The following is a 17,927-nucleotide window of genomic DNA, read 5'->3' on the forward strand; positions in this document are numbered from 1 at the left end:
CCCGCTCTCTACTGATGCCCGGACTCTGCTAGGACTGCTAATATCACTAATATAGCTAATACTGCTAATACCGCTAGCATTACTATTTCCTCTAGCTCACCAATTGTCCCTCCTAGTACCAAAACAGAAGAATACCCCCAACCTCTTGCTTCCTTATAGGGAACCTTCTTAATCTTCCTCCTCTACCAACTCCCGTTTTCTCGCTTCTCCACTTCCTTCCCCCTCCTTCTCTTTCTTGCTTCTACCCTCCATAGATTTACACTCAGTTTGGATATAGAATCAATCCGATAAATAAAAAATAAATTGAGAATTGTTTAGGTTCACAGGTGGACTTTTATAAGACACATATTGATGTTACCGGTTCACCTACAGCTCCATAGAATTGTCTTTACTAAGATGGTATGATATGTACACACCACGTATACCTGTTTATGCCCTCAACCTGTACAACCTACCTATTGTTATTGTTATCCTCTTTTTCTTACGATTCTCAGCACCTTGGGTATAAGAGGAAGAGGAGGAAACACATAGACCGACTGGAACACCCACGGTGTTACTAGTGCGTCCACAGCTATCGCCTGAGGGTCTCTTGACCTGGCGCAATACATTTGTAGCTTTTTCTTGAGACGGGACGCCATCATGTCCACCTGTGGCAGTTCCCATCGATTTGTAATCTGAGTGAAGACTTCGTGATGAAGTCCCCACTCTCCCGGGTGGAGGTCGTGCCTGCTGAGGAAGTCTGCTTCCCAGTTGTCCACTCCTGGAATGACCACTGCTGACAGTGCTTGCATGTGATTTTCCGCCCAACGAAGAATCCTGGTGGCTTCCGCCATCGCCACTCTGCTTCTTGTGCCGCCCTGGCGGTTTACATGAGCCACTGCGGTGATGTTGTCTGACTGAATCAGCACCGGTTGGTTGTGAAGCAGAGGCTCCGCTTGACTCAGGGGCGTTGTATATGGCCCTTAGTTCCAGGATATTTATGTGCAGACAAGCCTCCTGACTTGACCACAACCCTTGGAAGTTTCTTCCCTGAGTGACTGCCCCCCATCCTCGGAGGCTCGCATCCGTGGTCACCAGGACCCAGTCCTGTATGCCGAACCTGCGGCCCTCGAGAAGGTGAGCACTCTGCAGCCACCACAGAAGAGACCCTGGCCCTTGGGGACAGGGTGATCAGCCGATGCATCTGAAGATGCGATCCGGACCACTTGTCCAACAGATCCCACTGAAAGATCCTCGCATGGAACCTGCCGAAGGGAATGGCTTCGTACGCTGCTACCATCTTTCCCAGGACTCGCGTGCAGTGATGCACCGACACCTGTTTCGGTTTTAAGAGGTCTCTGACTAGAGTCACGAGCTCCTGAGCCTTCTCCGCCGGGAGAAACACCTTCTTCTGGTCTGTGTCCAGAATCATGCCCAGAAAGGGCAGACGCGTCGTAGGAATCAGCTGCAACTTTGGGATATTCAGAATCCAGCCATGCTGCTGCAACACTTCCTGAGAGTGTGCTACGCTGATCAGCAACTGCTCTCTGGACCTCGCCTTTATGAGGAGATCGTCCAAGTATGGGATAACTGACTCCTTGCTTTCTCAGGATCACCATCATTTCCGCCATTACCTTGGTAAATATTCTCGGTGCCGTGGAGAGCCCAAACGGCAACGTCTGGAATTGGTAATGACAGTCCTGTACCACAAATCTGAGGTACTCCTGATGAGGTGGATAAATGGGGACATGCAAGTAAGCATCCTTGATGTCCAGAGACACCATAAAATCCCCCTCTTCCAGGCTAGCAATGACCGCTCTGAGCGATTCCATTTTGAACTTTGAATCTTTTCAGATAAATGTTCAGGGACTTTAAATTCAATATGGGTCTGACCGAACCGTCCGGTTTCGGTACCACAAACATTGTGGAATAGTATCCCCTTCCCTGCTGAAGGAGGGGAACCTTTACCACCACCTGCTGGAGATATAACTTGTGAATTGCCGCTAACACTACTTCCCGTTCCATGGGGGAAGCTGGCAGGGACGATTTGAGGTAACGGTGAGGGGGCATCACTTCGAATTCCAGTTTGTATCCCTGAGACACAATCTGTATAGCCCAGGGATCCACCTGTGAGCGAACCCACTGGTGGCTGAAATTTCGGAGACGCGCCCCCACCGCTCCTGGCTCCACCTGTGGAGCCCCAGCGTCATGCGGTAGATTTAGTGGAAGCCGGGGAGGACTTCTGTTCCTGGGAACTAGCTGTATGGTGCAGCTTCTTTCCTCTACCCCTGCCTCTGGCAAGACAGGACACACCTCTGACCTTCTTGCTTCTTTGTGATCGAAAGGACTGCATTTGGTAATACGGTACTTTCTTAGGCTGTGAGGGAATATATGGCAAAAAATTTGACTTCCCAGCCGTAGCTGTGGAAACTAGGTCCGAGAAAGCGTCCCCAAACAATTCCTCACCCTTGTAAGGTAAAACCTCCATGTGCTTTTTGGAGTCGGCATCACCTGTCCATTGCAGAGTCCACAGGACCCTTCTGGCAGAAATTGACATTGCATTTATTCTAGAGCCCAGTAGGCAAATGTCCCTCTGGGCATCCCTCATATATAGGACAGCGTCTTTTATATGCCCCAGGGTCAGTAAAATGGTATCCTTGTCTAAGGTATCCAGTTCCTCAGACAGATCATCTGTCCACGCTGCTACAGCACTACACATCCAGGCCGACGCAATTGCCGGCCTCAGTAGAGTACCTGAATGTGTATAAACAGACTTCAGGATACTTTCCTGCTTCCTATCGGCAGGATCCTTTAGGGCGGCCGTATCCTGTGACGGCAGGGCCACCTTCTTAGATAAGCGTGTCAGAGCTTTATCTACCCTAGGGGAGGATTCCCAGCGCATCCTGTCCGTTGGCGGGAAAGGGTATGCCATAAGTAACCTTTTGGAAATCAGCACTTTCCTATCGGGGGAATCCCACGCTTTTTCACATAACTCATTTAACTCATGTGAAGGGGGAAAAGTCACCTCTTGCTTTTTCTCCCCATACATATAAACCCTCTTGTCAGGGACAGGGTTTACCTCAGATATGTGCAATACATCCTTCATTGCTATAATCATGTAGCGGATGGCTTAAGCCATTTTAGGCTGCAATTTTGCATCATCGTCATTGACACTGGAGTCAGAATCCGTGTCGATATCTGTGTCAACAATTTTGGATAGTGGGCGCTTCTGAGACCCTGACGGCCTCTGCGCTGTAGGATCAGGCATAGGCTGAGACCCCGACTGTCCCAATGCATCAGCTTTATCCAACCTTTTATGCAAGGAGTTTACATTATCATTTAACACCTTCCACATATCCATCCAATCAGGTATCTGCGCCGTCGGCGGAGACACGTCATTCATCTGCACTTGCTCTGCCTCCACATAGCCCTCCTCGTCAAACATGTCGACACACGCGTACCGACACACCACACACACAGGGGATGCTCTATATGAGGACAGGACCCCCACAAGGCCTTTTGGAGAGACAGAGAGAGAGTATGTCAGCACACACCCCAGCGCTATATGACCCAGGAATCACACAGTAACTTAGTGTTTACCCAGTAGCTGCTGTATATATGATTAATGCGCTAAATTTATGTGCCCCCCCCCCCCCCCCCTCTCTTTTTATCCTCTTTCTACCGTGAGTCTGCAGCGGAGCTGTGGAGAGAAAATGGCGCTGGTGAGTGCTGAGGAAGGCCCCGCCCCCTCAGCGGCGGGCTTCTGTCCCGCGATTTTGTGTAAAATTAATGGCGGGGGCTCATACATATTACAGTGCCCAGCTGTATATATGCTGCTTTTGCTAGGAGGTAATCAATTGCTGCCCAGGGCGCCCCCCCCCCCTACGCCCTACAGTGACCGGAGTGTGAGGGTTAGTGTGGGCGCAATGGCGCACAGCTGCAGTGCTGTGCGCTACCTCATATGAAGACAGGAGTCTGCTGCCGCCGATTTTGACGTCTTCTTGCTTCAACCCGCCGGCTTCTGTCTTCTGGCTCTGCGAGGGGGACGGCGGCGCGGCTCCGGGAACGGACGACCAAGGTTAGGTTCCTGTGTTCGATCCCTCTGGAGCTAATGGTGTCCAGTAGCCTAAGAAGCGCAACCTAGCCGCAGTTAGTAGGTTTGCTTCTCTCCCCTCAGTCCCACGTAGCAGAGAGTCTGTTGCCAGCAGAAGCTCTCTGAAAATAAAAAACCTAACTAAAATACTTTCTTATTAGCAAGCTCAGGAGAGCTCACTAAAATGCACCCAGCTCTGTCCGGGCACAGATTCTAACTGAGGTCTGGAGGAGGGGCATAGAGGGAGGAGCCAGTGCACACCAGTAGTACTAATTCTTTCTTAGAGTGCCCAGTCTCCTGCGGAGCCCGTCTATTCCCCATGGTCCTTACGGAGTCCCCAGCATCCACTAGGACGTTAGAGAAATGTTTGCGATTGTCTCCCCTTTAAAAGCCAGTAGTCAGTTGGCAGGCGAGTTTTAAACCAGGTAAGCACATTTTCTCCTATTGGATAGCAGTTGCCAGGTTTCCAAAGAATCTAGATAAGAGTAGGATTAGCAGAGAAATAGGGTCCCTTGATTTGAGGCAAGCTTAAAATAAGAATTTACTTACCGATAATTCTATTTCTCATAGTCCGTAGTGGATGCTGGGACTCCGTCAGGACCATGGGGAATAGCGGGCTCCGCAGGAGACAGGGCACATCTAAATAAAGCTTTTAGGATCACATGGTGCGTACTGGCTCCTCCCCCTATGACCCTCCTCCAAGCCTCAGTTAGGTACTGTGCCCGGACGAGCGTACACAATAAGGAAGGATCTTGAATCCCGGGTAAGACTCATACCAGCCACACCAATCACACCGTACAACTTGTGATCTGAACCCAGTTAACAGTATGATAACAAAAAACGAAGTAGCCTCTGAAAAGATGGCTCACAACAATAGTAATAACCCGATCTTTGTAACAATAACTATGTACAAGTATTGCAGACAATCCGCACTTGGGATGGGCGCCCAGCATCCACTACGGACTATGAGAAATAGAATTATCGGTAAGTAAATTCTTATTTTCTCTAACGTCCTAGTGGATGCTGGGACTCCGTCAGGACCATGGGGATTATACCAAAGCTCCCAAACGGGCGGGAGAGTGCGGATGACTCTGCAGCACCGAATGAGAGAACTCCAGGTCCTCCTTAGCCAGAGTATCAAATTTGTAAAATTTTACAAACGTGTTCTCCCCTGACCACGTAGCTGCTCGGCAAAGTTGTAATGCCGAGACCCCTCGGGCAGCCGCCCAAGATGAGCCCACTTTCCTTGTGGAGTGGGCCTTTACAGATTTAGGCTGTGGCAGGCCTGCCACAGAATGTGCAAGTTGGATTGTGCTACAGATCCAACGTGCAATCGTCTGTTTAGACGCAGGAGCACCCATCTTGTTGGGTGCATACAATATAAACAACGAGTCAGATTTTCTGACTCCAGCTGTCCTTGAAATATATATTTTTAATGCTCTGACAACGTCCAGTAACTTGGAGTCCTCCAAGTCGCTAGTAGCCGCAGGCACCACAATAGGCTGGTTCAAGTGAAAAGCCGAAACCACCTTAGGGAGAAAATGAGGACGTGTCCGCAGTTCTGCCCTGTCCGAATGGAAAATCAGATATGGGCTTTTGTATGATAAAGCCGCCAACTCTGAAACTCTCCTGGCTGAAGCCAGGGCCAATAGCATGGTTACCTTCCATGTAAGGTATTTTAAATCTACCGATTTTAGAGGCTCAAACCAATGAGATTTGAGAAAATTCAAAACTACGTTCAAATCCCACGGTGCCACTGGAGGCACTATTGGGGGTTGTATATGTAGTACACCTTTGACAAAAGTTTGTACTTCAGGCACTGATGCCAATTCCTTCTGGAAGAAGATTGATAAGGCCGAAATTTGAACTTTAATGGACCCCAATTTTAGGCCCATAGACAATCCTGCTTGCAGGAAATGTAAGAATCGACCCAATTGAAATTCTTCCGTTGGAGCCTTCTTGGCCTCACACCACGCAACATATTTCCGCCAAATGCGGTGATAATGTTGTACAGTCACTTCCTTTCTAGCCTTAATCAAGGTAGGAATAACTTCCTCTGGAATGCCCTTTTCTTTTAGAATCCGGCGTTCAACCGCCATGCCGTCAAACGCAGACGCGGTAAGTCTTGGAACATACAAGGTCCCTGCTGAAGCAGATCCCTTCTTAGAGGTAGAGGCCACGGATCCTCCGTGAGCATCTCTTGAAGTTTCGGATACCAAGTTCTTCTTGGCCAGTCCGGAGCCACCAGTATTGTTCTTACTCCTCTTTTCCGTATAATTCTCAGTACCTTTGGTATGAGAGGCAGAGGAGGGAACACATACACTGACTGGTACACCCACGGTGTTACCAGAGCGTCCACAGCTATTGCCTGAGGGTCTCTTGACCTGGCGCAATATCTGTCCAATTTTTTGTTGAGGCGAGACGCCATCATGTCCACCTTTGGTTTTTCCCAACGGTTCACAATCATGTGGAAGACTTCTGGATGAAGTCCCCACTCTCCCGGGTGAAGGTCGTGTCTGCTGAGGAAGTCTGCTTCCCAGTTGTCCACTCCCGGGATGAACACTGCTGACAGTGCTATGACATGATTCTCCGCCCAGCGCAGAATCCTTGCAGCTTCTGTCATTGCTCTTCTGCTTCTCGTGCCGCCTTGTCGGTTTACGTGGGCGACTGCCGTGATGTTGTCCAACTGGATCAACACCGGCTGACCCTGAAGCAGCGATTTTGCCAGGCTTAGAGCATTGTAGATCGCTCTTAGCTCCAGTATATTTATGTGAAGGGACGTCTCCAGGTTTGACCACACGCCCTGGAAGTTTCTTCCCTGTGTGACTGCTCCCCAGCCTCGTAGGCTGGCATCCGTAGTCACCAGGACCCAGTCCTGTATGCCGAATCTGCGGCCCTCTAACAGATGGGCACTCTGCAACCACCACAGGAGAGACAACCTTGTTCTTGGTGACAGTGTTATCCGCTGATGCATGTGCAGATGCGATCCGGACCATTTGTCCAGCAGATCCCACTGAAATGTCCGTGCATGGAATCTGCCGAATGGAATCGCTTCGTAAGAAGCCACCATCTTTCCCAGGACTCTTGTGCATTGATGTACTGACACAGTTCCTGGTTTTAGGAGGTTCCTGACAAGTTCGGATAACTCTCTTGCTTTCTCCTCCGGGAGAAACACCTTTTTCTGAACCGTGTCCAGAATCATTCCCAGGAACAGCAGACGAGTTGTCGGGGTCAATTGAGATTTTGGAAGATTCAGAATCCACCCGTGTTGCTGAAGCACTACCTGGGTTAGTGCTACACCGACTTCCAGCTGTTCTCTGGACTTTGCCCTTATCAGGAGATCGTCCAAGTAAGGGATAATTAATACGCCTTTTCTTCGTAGAAGAACCATCATTTCGGTCATTACCTTGGTAAAGACCCGAGGGGCCGTGGACAAACCAAACGGCAGCGTTTGAAACTGATAATGACAGTCTTGTATCACGAACCTGAGATACCCTTGGTGTGAGGGGTAAATTGGGACATGCAGATAAGCATCTTTTATGTCCAGGGACACCATGAAGTCCCCTTCTTCCAGATTCGCTATCACTGCTCTGAGTGACTCCATCTTGAACTTGAATTTCTGTATGTACAGGTTCAAGGATTTCAGGTTTAGAATAGGTCTTACCGAACCGTCCGGCTTCGGTACCACAAATAGTGTGGAATAATACCCCTTTCCCTGTTGTAGGAGGGGTACCTTGACTATCACCTGCTGAGAATACAGCTTGTGAATGGCTTCCAAAACCGACGTCCTTTCTGAGGGAGACGTTGGTAAAGCAGACTTTAGGAACCGGCGAGGGGGAGACCTTTCGAACTCCAACATGTAACCCTGAGATATTATCTGCAGGATCCACGGGTCCACTTGTGAGCGAGCCCACTGATTGCTGAAAATCTTGAGTCGACCCCCCACCGCTCCTGAGTCCGCTTGTAAAGCCCCAGCGTCATGCTGATGGCTTTGTAGAACCCGGGGCGGGCTTCTGGTCCTGGGCAGGGGCTGCTTGCTGCCCTCTCTTACCCTTTCCTCTGCCTCGCGGCAGATAAGACTGTCCTTTTGGTCGCTTGTTTTTATAGGAGCGAAAGGACTGCGGCTGAAAAGACGGTGTCTTTTTCTGTTGGGAGGGGGTCTGAGGTAAAAAAGTGGATTTGCCGGCAGTTGCCGTGGCCACCAGGTCCGAAAGACCGACCCCAAATAATTCCTCTCCTTTATATGGCAATACTTCCATATGCCTTTTGGAATCCGCATCACCTGACCACTGTCGCGTCCATAAACTTCTTCTGGCAGATATGGACATCGCGCTTACTCTTGATGCTAGAGTACAAATATCCCTCTGAGCATCTCGCATATAAAGAAAAGCATCCTTTAATTGCTCTAGAGTCAATAAAATACTGTCCCTATCCAGGGTATCAATATTTTCAGTCAGAGAATCCAACCACACTACCCCAGCACTGCACATCCAGGCTGAGGCTACTGCCGGTCGCAGTATAACACCAGTATGTGTGTATATACTCTTCAGTGTAGTTTCCAGCCTCCTATCTGCTGGATCCTTGAGGGCGGCCGTATCAGGAGACGGCAACGCCACTTGCTTTGATAAACGTGTGAGCGCCTTATCCACCCTAGGGGGTGTTTCCCAGCGCGCCCTAACCTCTGGTGGGAAAGGGTATAATGCCAATAACTTCTTGGAAATTAGCAGTTTTCTATCTGGGTTAACCCACGCTTCGTCACACACGTCATTCAATTCCTCTGATTCTGGAAAAGCTACAGGTAGTTTTTTCACCCCCCACATAATACCCCTTTTTGAGGTACCAGCAGTATCAGAGATCTGCAAAGCCTCCTTCATTGCCGTGATCATATAACGTGTGGCCCTATTGGAAAATACGTTTGTTTCTTCACCGTCGACACTAGATTCATCTGTGTCGGTACCCGTGTCGACTGACTGAGGTAAGGGACGTTTTACAGCCCCTGACGGTGTCTGAGACGCCTGAGCCGGTACTAACTGGTTTTCCGGCCGTCTCATTTCGTCAACTGACTTTTGTAATGTGCTAACATTATCACGTAATTCCATAACTAAAGCCATCCATTCCGGTGTCGACTCCCTAGGGGGTGACATCACCATTACCGGCAATTGCTCTGCCTCCACACCAACATCGTCCTCATACATGTCGACACACACGTACCGACACACAGCAGCCACACAGGGAATGCTCTAATCGAAGACAGGACCCTCTTAGCCCTTTGGGGAGACAGAGGGAGAGTTTGCCAGCACACACCAAAAACGCTATAAATGTATATAAACAACCCTAGAAGGTGTTGTTTTTGATATAAGCGCTTTTAATATATCAATATCGCCAAATTATGCCCCCCTTCTCTTTGTTACCCTGTTTCTGTAGTGCAGTGCAGGGGAGAGTCCTGGGAGCCTTCCTCACCAGCGGAGCTGAGCAGGAAAATGGCGCTGACTGCTGAGGAGAATAAGCTCCACCCCTTTTTCGGCGGGCTTTTCTCTCGGGTTTTAAGAAAACTGGCCTGGGTTAAATACATACATATAGCCTTAATGGCTATATGTGATGTATTTATTTTGCCACTAAAGGTATTTAATATTGCTGCCCAGGGCGCCCCCAGCAGCGCCCTGCACCCTCCGTGACTGAATCAGTGAGACGTGTAGCAACAATGGCGCACAGCTGCAGTGCTGTGCGCCACCTTCATGAAGACTGAGGAGTCTTCTGCCGCCTGCTTTCCGGACCTCCGTCTTCAGCGTCTGTAAGGGGGATCGGCGGCGCGGCTCCGGGACGAACCCCAGGAGGACCTGTGTTCCGACTCCCTCTGGAGCTAAGTGTCCAGTAGCCTAAGACTCCAATCCATCCTGCACGCAGGTGAGTTGGAAATCTCTCCCCTAAGTCCCTCGATGCAGTGATCCTGTTGCCAGCAGGATTCACTGAGATTTAAACCTAAAAAAACTTTTTCTAAGCAGCTCTTTAGGAGAGCCACCTAGATTGCACCCTTCTCGGACGGGCACAAAAACCTAACTGAGGCTTGGAGGAGGGTCATAGGGGGAGGAGCCAGTACGCACCATGTGATCCTAAAAGCTTTATTTAGATGTGCCCTGTCTCCTGCGGAGCCCGCTATTCCCCATGGTCCTGACGGAGTCCCAGCATCCACTAGGACGTTAGAGAAATGCATTGTACAATTCACAAACTAAAACCCCATTATTTATCTAGTTATGTATTATGTATGTAGTTCAGTGTGTGACCGTGTGGCAGGTCACACACTGAACTACAAGCTCCCCTCCCCGGCTGGAGAAGGGGAAGCTTTTCACAACAAGAGCTGCACGGGAATCCCGCACCACTTGACGTGACACGGTGAACTAGGAAGCAACAGACGGGACACGAAGGAGAGAGCAGCGGCTGCTGGATCTGCACGGGGACCGAGACGTCACGGACTGGGGTAGCAAGGGCACCGGAGGGCACGGAAGCTGAGCCGGCACAGGCGCGCCCGAACGCACCCCCGGCGGTAAGTGAAAGAACAAAGCCCATTCACCCGTCTCCTCACAGCGGTGCACACACATTATTGTCACTACCAAGGGTCTGACAAGCTGGACGCCGCACCAGTCACCTACCCCACATATAGTGACAAACCCTCAGACAATCGAGAGCTACACTGGTAGCACACACCTATGGTAAAGGTGAACCCCTTAAAGGTACGCCTGACATTCACCACATTAGGGGTCCACTGAGCAAGAGTATACCACATAAAGGGTGGTCTGCAGGACACACCTGACAGTGATCTACGAACACTTAAATAAAATACCACACATTTTAGAACTACACCAGTGGTCATCATTGTTTATTCATTGGTATAACACACAACTACTACCATTCCTGATCATATACCCTCATCTCCCTTTCCACCTCATATTCCTCCACCCTTCCCAAACCCCCCACGACCCCCCACCTCCCCATCCTAGGGGGGGCTGACCATACCCCTTGACAATATTTTACAGGAGGCCGAACACCTCCAGGTTCTAGCAGCACCATACTTCCATTTTCCTCCCTCAGTGAGCGCAGTCTCCGCCTTCCCCCCATTGTATCTATAGATATATGTCCATCTATATATACAGTACCAGTCAAAAGTTTTGACACACCTTCTCACTCAATGGTTTATTTTAATTATTTTCTACATTGTAAATTAATACTGAAGACATCAAAACTCTGAAAGAACACATATGGAATTACATTTGAAACAAAAAAAGTGTTAAATCAAAATATGTTTTATATTTTAGATTCCTCAAAGTAGCCCCCTTTTACTTTGATGAGCTACTTGTGCAACAGGAAGAGCCAAGTGGTGGTTTATACCAAGACAGTTGACCACGATTTTGTGCTTCCAAGCCATGAAAGCTGTTTCATCAGAACCTAGGTAAACCAAGCTAGATTTTTGAAACCCTATTGCTGCCATGACTTCAAATTATTTTGTTATAGTATCAGCTTTGCCATAAATGATATTACACGCTGCAGAGAACATATTTAATGTATATAATAAACTGTTTGAAAACTCAGATGTCTGCTTTATCACACAAACACTGAAATAATCTGCCAAACGCAATTTTTTTTGTATTTTACTGTTACATTTCATCACTGAAGCTAGGATGACAAGCGATTCTTGCATTTGTCTTTCTGAAGTGTAATCGGCATTCTTTCCAATATCGATAGCTTTAAGTGTGTACAACCCAGAGCCTAAAGCAATATTTTGTGCAATGTAGTTACTGTAGTTTGTTTTTTGACAACCAATATATAGCTCTTTAAAAGCGCCCACAAAAGCAATTTTATCAAAACTGGAATGAATCATTCAAAAGATGCTGGACAAAATATATATAGATATTTTAACAGCTTGCTGGATACTACCCACTTGCTAACTGGACAGAGATTTTAAAAGGCCAGATGCTATTCACTGGCTGATCAGACACAGATTATATTAATAGGCCAGATACTGCCTACTTGCTGCCTGGACACAAATTGAATCTGTAATATTGGCCCAGATACTGACAACTTACTGCCTAGACAGATATTTTTAGAACTTGGATAATGCCCACCTGCTGGCTGGACAGACTTTTTTTTTTTTTTAGAGCCCAGATACTGCCCCATTTACCAGCTGGATAGATTTTTTACAGCAAGCATACTGCTCACTTGCTGGCTGGATTAACTAACTTGCAGCTAGCTTTACTGAAGTATGTCCGAGACACACAGACACTGCGCTCTCCTCTTCGCAGTGCACACTGGCTGACTGTTCACGTCTGTCAACCGTGCTCTGCCTATTTTATTGAGGGAGGGATCTGCAGCAACGCAGATGTTTATGAAACATGAGAACTGCGCAACTTTTAGACTGTCAGTGCCAAGCAGCAGGTGAATTCTGCCAGGTGGAGCAGCCAAGAACCACCACCTAAAAAAGAACACTGGTACTGAACGCAGGCCAAATAACTGGTTCACAGAGATAATTCTACAAATACTCGGCATTGCATACCACTATTGGTAACTAGGTCGACAGGTCAAAAGGTTTACTTTTTTTTTTTTGGGGGGGGGGGTAATTTTCTCCGTACAGTGACGGAGAACCCCAATTAGTGCACAGTGTTCGCTCGCCATGCTCCGGGCAAGGTGCCTCGCTGTGCTCGGCACAGGTTACTATTCCCAATCGTAGTCTGCATGGATCATTAAGTATGAAAAACTTCAAAAAAAATAAAAAAATTTGTGAAAAACTCATCTCGACCTTTTGACCTGTCGACCTAGAGACTTGGTCCCGTCTAAACAATTCAATCAATGTTTGGGCGCACATGCATATCACACGTCGCGCCCTAACATGCCGCGTTTAGTCGCGTTAAACGGCTAAACCTGTGTAAAGTCCTGCTTTGGACGTCTAAACTAATGTTATGACAGCCAAAATCTCAACTTAGCGCACATTTCTCCTCGCACCTCAGGAGGCTGCGAGTACAAATGTCATCCCCGCTACTACAGGCAGTCTAAACGGAGCAACAATTGAATTGCTCTGTTTTGTGCACCCCCTAGCGGTAGCCACAGGGTAATACAATTGAATCTGCCCCAATGGATTTATTTTGTTTCAGATGTCAGAAATCTATGGGTATATTCAATCGCTATCGAAACTGCCATTGTGTCGGAAAGACGGCAGTTTTCGACTTTTTCAGGTCAGAAGGGGTTCCGACCTATTCAATCCCCGACTTGTCGGAAAGCACGTGGATAGGCGGAATAGCAGCCGATCCGCGTGCTTCTGTCGGAAATGGGACCAAATTAGACAGGTTTTGGTTCCGTTTCCAACAATCTCACTCTAACTTTAAAAAAAGTTGGATTGAGCAGGGTGCCCTCCTGGCCAGGCTCCTCACTCCCAGCAGCTCCCCCCGCCACCGCTGAGAGCACTGGCAGGACAGGACACTGGGAACGGCCAAATCCAACAGTCGGATTTGGCCACTCATTGAATAGGGCTTGTCGGATCCATTCCGACAAATGCATGTTGGAATGTATTCGACTTTAATTGACTATACCCCCTAGAAGTCATAAAAGCATTTTTGCATTATAGATAAACCAGAGGTACTTGAGTGGGCAGAATCAAGACTGATCTTAAACGGACTGCATCATTAAGCTACTTATTTTGAAAAAAAACAAAAAAAAAAAAAACATAGAAATATGAGTTTACTTTAAATTAGCTACATCTGAAGTGCTAGTAACTGCCATTCACTCAAACTTGGAAAATTACGAACACACTTCAGCAAATCTCATAATTGTTCAAACAGCGCCAAGTTATCCTGTCCTTTTATAAAAGGGGGAAAAAACTAGAACTGCTAAGAATCCTAACCAAGCCATTATCACAATTATAGATATTATCATTCTATCAAGTGATCCTTAACTTGTGCTTGTCTTCATTCCACAGTATCCGATCTCCCATGCCACTCCATAATTCATGCTTCGTATACGGAGGCTCGATAGCAGCTTGACTTAAATGTGCACCAAAGGTTTCACTCTCATGTGATAAGAACATTAGCACTGGTAGGCTTGTGCAAACAATGCAAGGTTGTGCCAGCTGCCACAGCAAACAAACCTTCTACCTTGTCAGAGAACACACCATTTTTGCCCAAATCAACAACTGGGCTAAAAAAAATACACACCTTACATCAGCACACAATATGAAACTGTACCGTGTTACTTGAAAGCTGTGTCATAATTAAGTTTATTAATTTAGTAGTGGCAGGAACAATGAACTACTACAAGCATCCAATACATTTGACCAGACAGAAGTTATTTAACTGATGTAAATGCAAAACGGGGTACAGCATTTTCACAAACCAACAAAGTATGAATGCCAAAGCAATACACCAAAATTTTAGCTTTTACTGTATGTTACAAACACCCTGTTTATTCACAATGCATGGAAGCCTGTTGGGTAGACTGTTCCAATCTGTAACATCCAACTAAAAAAAAAAAACTAACAAAACAAAACAAAACACACTTTAGGGATGCTGCCTTGCAACAGCTGAATATTACAAAACTGCAAATCAACTTCATCTGCATAAGACATGTTTAACCCCCCCCCCCCCCCCCAAAAAAAAAAAAAAAGGCTGCTTAACGCAGTTTCTACAAACGTGTGATGGCACAGCAGACAGATGTCACAGTAGACAAATGTAACGATGACTTGGAAAATGTTGGTTACATGCATTGTCAGGAGGATAAAGGCCACACTCATGTTCTTGCAAGTCTGTTATAGCCCTTTCACACTGCACAAATAACCCGATATTGACCCGGGTCGGTGTGCGGTGTGAAAGGACCATGGTCGAATTCCCGGGTCGCCTGACCTGGTAATTCAACCTGGGAATAAAGCAGTGTTATTCCTTGGTTGAATACCGGGTCAGTGGCAGCGTGAACAGGTTCCGGGGTCCATGCGACCCAGGATCAGTTCACTACATAGTGGAGCAGTGATGCGAAGATGTTCTCATCTCCCAGTGCCGCCTCCACCCCTCGCTATGGTAACCAACCAGGCAAATTGCCGGGTCGGGAAGCCAGCAGTTAGGGTCCAATGCCGGATCCAACCTGGCAAGGACTCATTTCCAATTCCAAGGTGGGATCCGGCATTGGCAGTGTGAAAGGGGTATTACTAATAGAACCAATTAAGTGAGTCCTACTGAGGGACAAATCAAGCATTTTTGGGTTGTGACCAATGAAGAGTGATTAGCTCAAGTTCAGAACATGGGACCCCCCTGGGCTAGCATAACTAAATCGCCTCAGAACCCTAGCCATGTGGACATTTATTGGAAATTGCAACCTGTGGCGGACAGAGCAAGCCCCCGTGCCTGAAGTGTGGTGAGCTCACCAGAGTACTTGTTTTAATGTACTGATGTTCTTAAGTAGTTTACTTACGCTAATCCAGGGGGGGTCACACGTTCTGAACTGGGGTGATCTATGTAAACTGCAAATGCTGCAATTTTATATCACCGATAGGTTTTATATCATGCAAAAATCAGTAAAAGATTTCTAAAAAGGGGAGACAAGTAGGTGACAGAATGAGAATAATTAAGCGAATATAGTTTCAATTAAGATGTAAACTAAGTTACTAACATAAAACTGTAGCATTTAGGATACAAATACCGAGTATATTAATAGGTGGTCCTAGCTGTATAAACAATTGTACTGTGGAGAGCTGCAGAGCAGTTTGGCAGCTGACACACGTGTGCCCTTCAGTATACACACAAATGAAGGACTACACACCTTCCAGGGAGTAAGTGCAGATGTCACTCATGGGTAACAGAGCAGGAAGAGGCCAGCACGCGGCCAGGTGCGGTGACAGGGCTGAGATTGGGCACAGGCAGCAGCGGGCACGGGATGGGGCCTCCCCGGGGCTGCCACACGCCCAGCAGCCCACAGCGGCTACCCGCACATGCAGGGAAGGGCGACGATGACCTTTGAAACCGAAAACTGGTGCGGGGAGTATGGGTGACCTTGGCGAGAGCGCCACACATCACACTTGTGCCGGGGTCACTCAGCAACACCCGCTGCCCTGAAGGTAAGAGCAGCAGCATTAGGCCACGCTCACCCACGGGCAGGCACAGGGAGAGCACACTGGCAGGCTGCTGCGGGGCACCGGTGCCCTCACCCCCACACACTGCAGCATGTCACCGCTGATACCACCCCCCGCCATGTGACCGGGGTCACCCCGAGGCCTCACTCACTTGCTCCATGTACGGGTCGGGGATGCCCAGTCCCCGCACAGCTGCGCTGTGTATATATGTGTGTGTGTATGTATATATATATATATATATATATATATATATATATATATAAAAACGCATTCCTAGAATGATGGCAACCTCTATTTATAGCCGCCAGGCCGCCCAGCAGCCGGACAGCGCAGCCTCACCCGCCGGGCGTACTAGTGACAGATACACAGCACGCACGTGCGGGAGCACGCACCCGATAAATCACAGCACCCGTCAGCCACCTTCTACCTCTACCCCCCGGGCACCGCACACACGTGGGCGCACAGGGAGGTCACCCGGGATGCATCGTCTGCGGCTCGAGTGCACAGGGCACCCAACTACCCCACACACCCGCCACGGGCAGCGTGCGCCCTCCGTGCCCAGATACCAGTGGCGCAACACACGGCCGGTGCGTTACCTCAGTCTCCCTCCCGCACTCTCCTCGCCGGGACACAGGCGGAGTGCAGCAAGCTCCAACTTACCTCCTAAAGTCGGCTCAGTCACTGCTCCAAGCACCGTCTGGGGGGCGGGCGCCGAAGCCGGGGCGGGACGTCCTGGCCCCTCTGCTCGCTGCGGCCAATGAGCGGCAGCCGGGGGTGAGTCACACACTGAGCAGGAGCAGCAGCAGCTATTATTATTATTCTGTATCACAGGCACAGTGCTGCGGCCGGGATCCCGCTGCTGGGAGTCGCGTTACATCACAGAGCACGTCGCTTCCTCTTCCCGGAGCATCCTCCTGCTGGATTGCTGGCGGCGGCCGTAGCTCAGTCACCGTGTGCAGCGCCGCTTACACTGCTGCCCGTCCCCTGCAGCTGCCCAGCCAGAGATGATGTACCAGCGCGTTACCAATACACACCCCGTATATTACATTATTTCTCCTAACATCATTCTATGTGGACGCCATCCTCCCCGATACCTCCCAACATGACCCTGTCCAGGAGAATGCTCTGCTCCTGGACTTCCCTCTTAATGTATGATAAAAGTCCAGGAACAGAGCATTGTGTCCCTCCTGGAGAGGGTCATGTTGGGAGGTATGCCCCCCTCCGTCTTCTGATTCTAACTGTATTTTGGTTCCCGGATTGAGATTCTTCTCTGTCCCCGCACAGTAGTGTGTAGGTCTTTCCCAAGTCTTTGTAAATTGAGTAATTTTTATTAAACATTTTCTTTACATAACAAACACACATATGGTCACAATACCTCGCCCTACATCCCGAAGCCTGGCAATCCCAACAGTCATCATTCTGACTAAAAGGGACTATTCCCACTCGTGGGTGTCCATGACACCCATAGAGTGGGAATCCACCGAGCCCGCAGTGCGCTGAACGCAGCAAGCCCGCAAGGGGCCTCATTGCGCTTGCTCCCCTCACTGGCATTCTGGGACCGGAATCCTGGTGTCAGGATGCTGAACGCCGGTACAACATACCCAACCCCAAATAACGGCTGTATATTCAGGGAGGCACAGTCCCGCAGTGAGTTTGTGATCCATATACCTAAGTATTTAAAACGAAATCCACTAAAGAGGGAATTTGGTACATTGAACAATAGGACAAGAACCACACATTGGGCGTATAGAAGGC

General features: G+C 48.6%; 1 protein-coding gene across 2 annotated transcripts in view; it reads right to left on the reverse strand.

The window, feature by feature from the left end:
* Window positions 1-17,258, reverse strand: part of AKAP1 (A-kinase anchoring protein 1) — a 163,532-nt gene extending 146,274 nt beyond the window's left edge. The window contains exon 1 of one of the 2 annotated variants that reach the window (XM_063953651.1): window positions 16,833-17,258. The gene's annotated coding sequence lies outside the window, so the exon portion shown is untranslated. The other variant, XM_063953650.1, reaches the window with a different exon arrangement.
* Between the last annotated feature and the right edge of the window lie 669 nt (window positions 17,259-17,927).

Source organism: Pseudophryne corroboree, chromosome 2, assembly GCF_028390025.1.
Source record: "Pseudophryne corroboree isolate aPseCor3 chromosome 2, aPseCor3.hap2, whole genome shotgun sequence".
NCBI lineage: Eukaryota > Metazoa > Chordata > Amphibia > Anura > Myobatrachidae > Pseudophryne > Pseudophryne corroboree.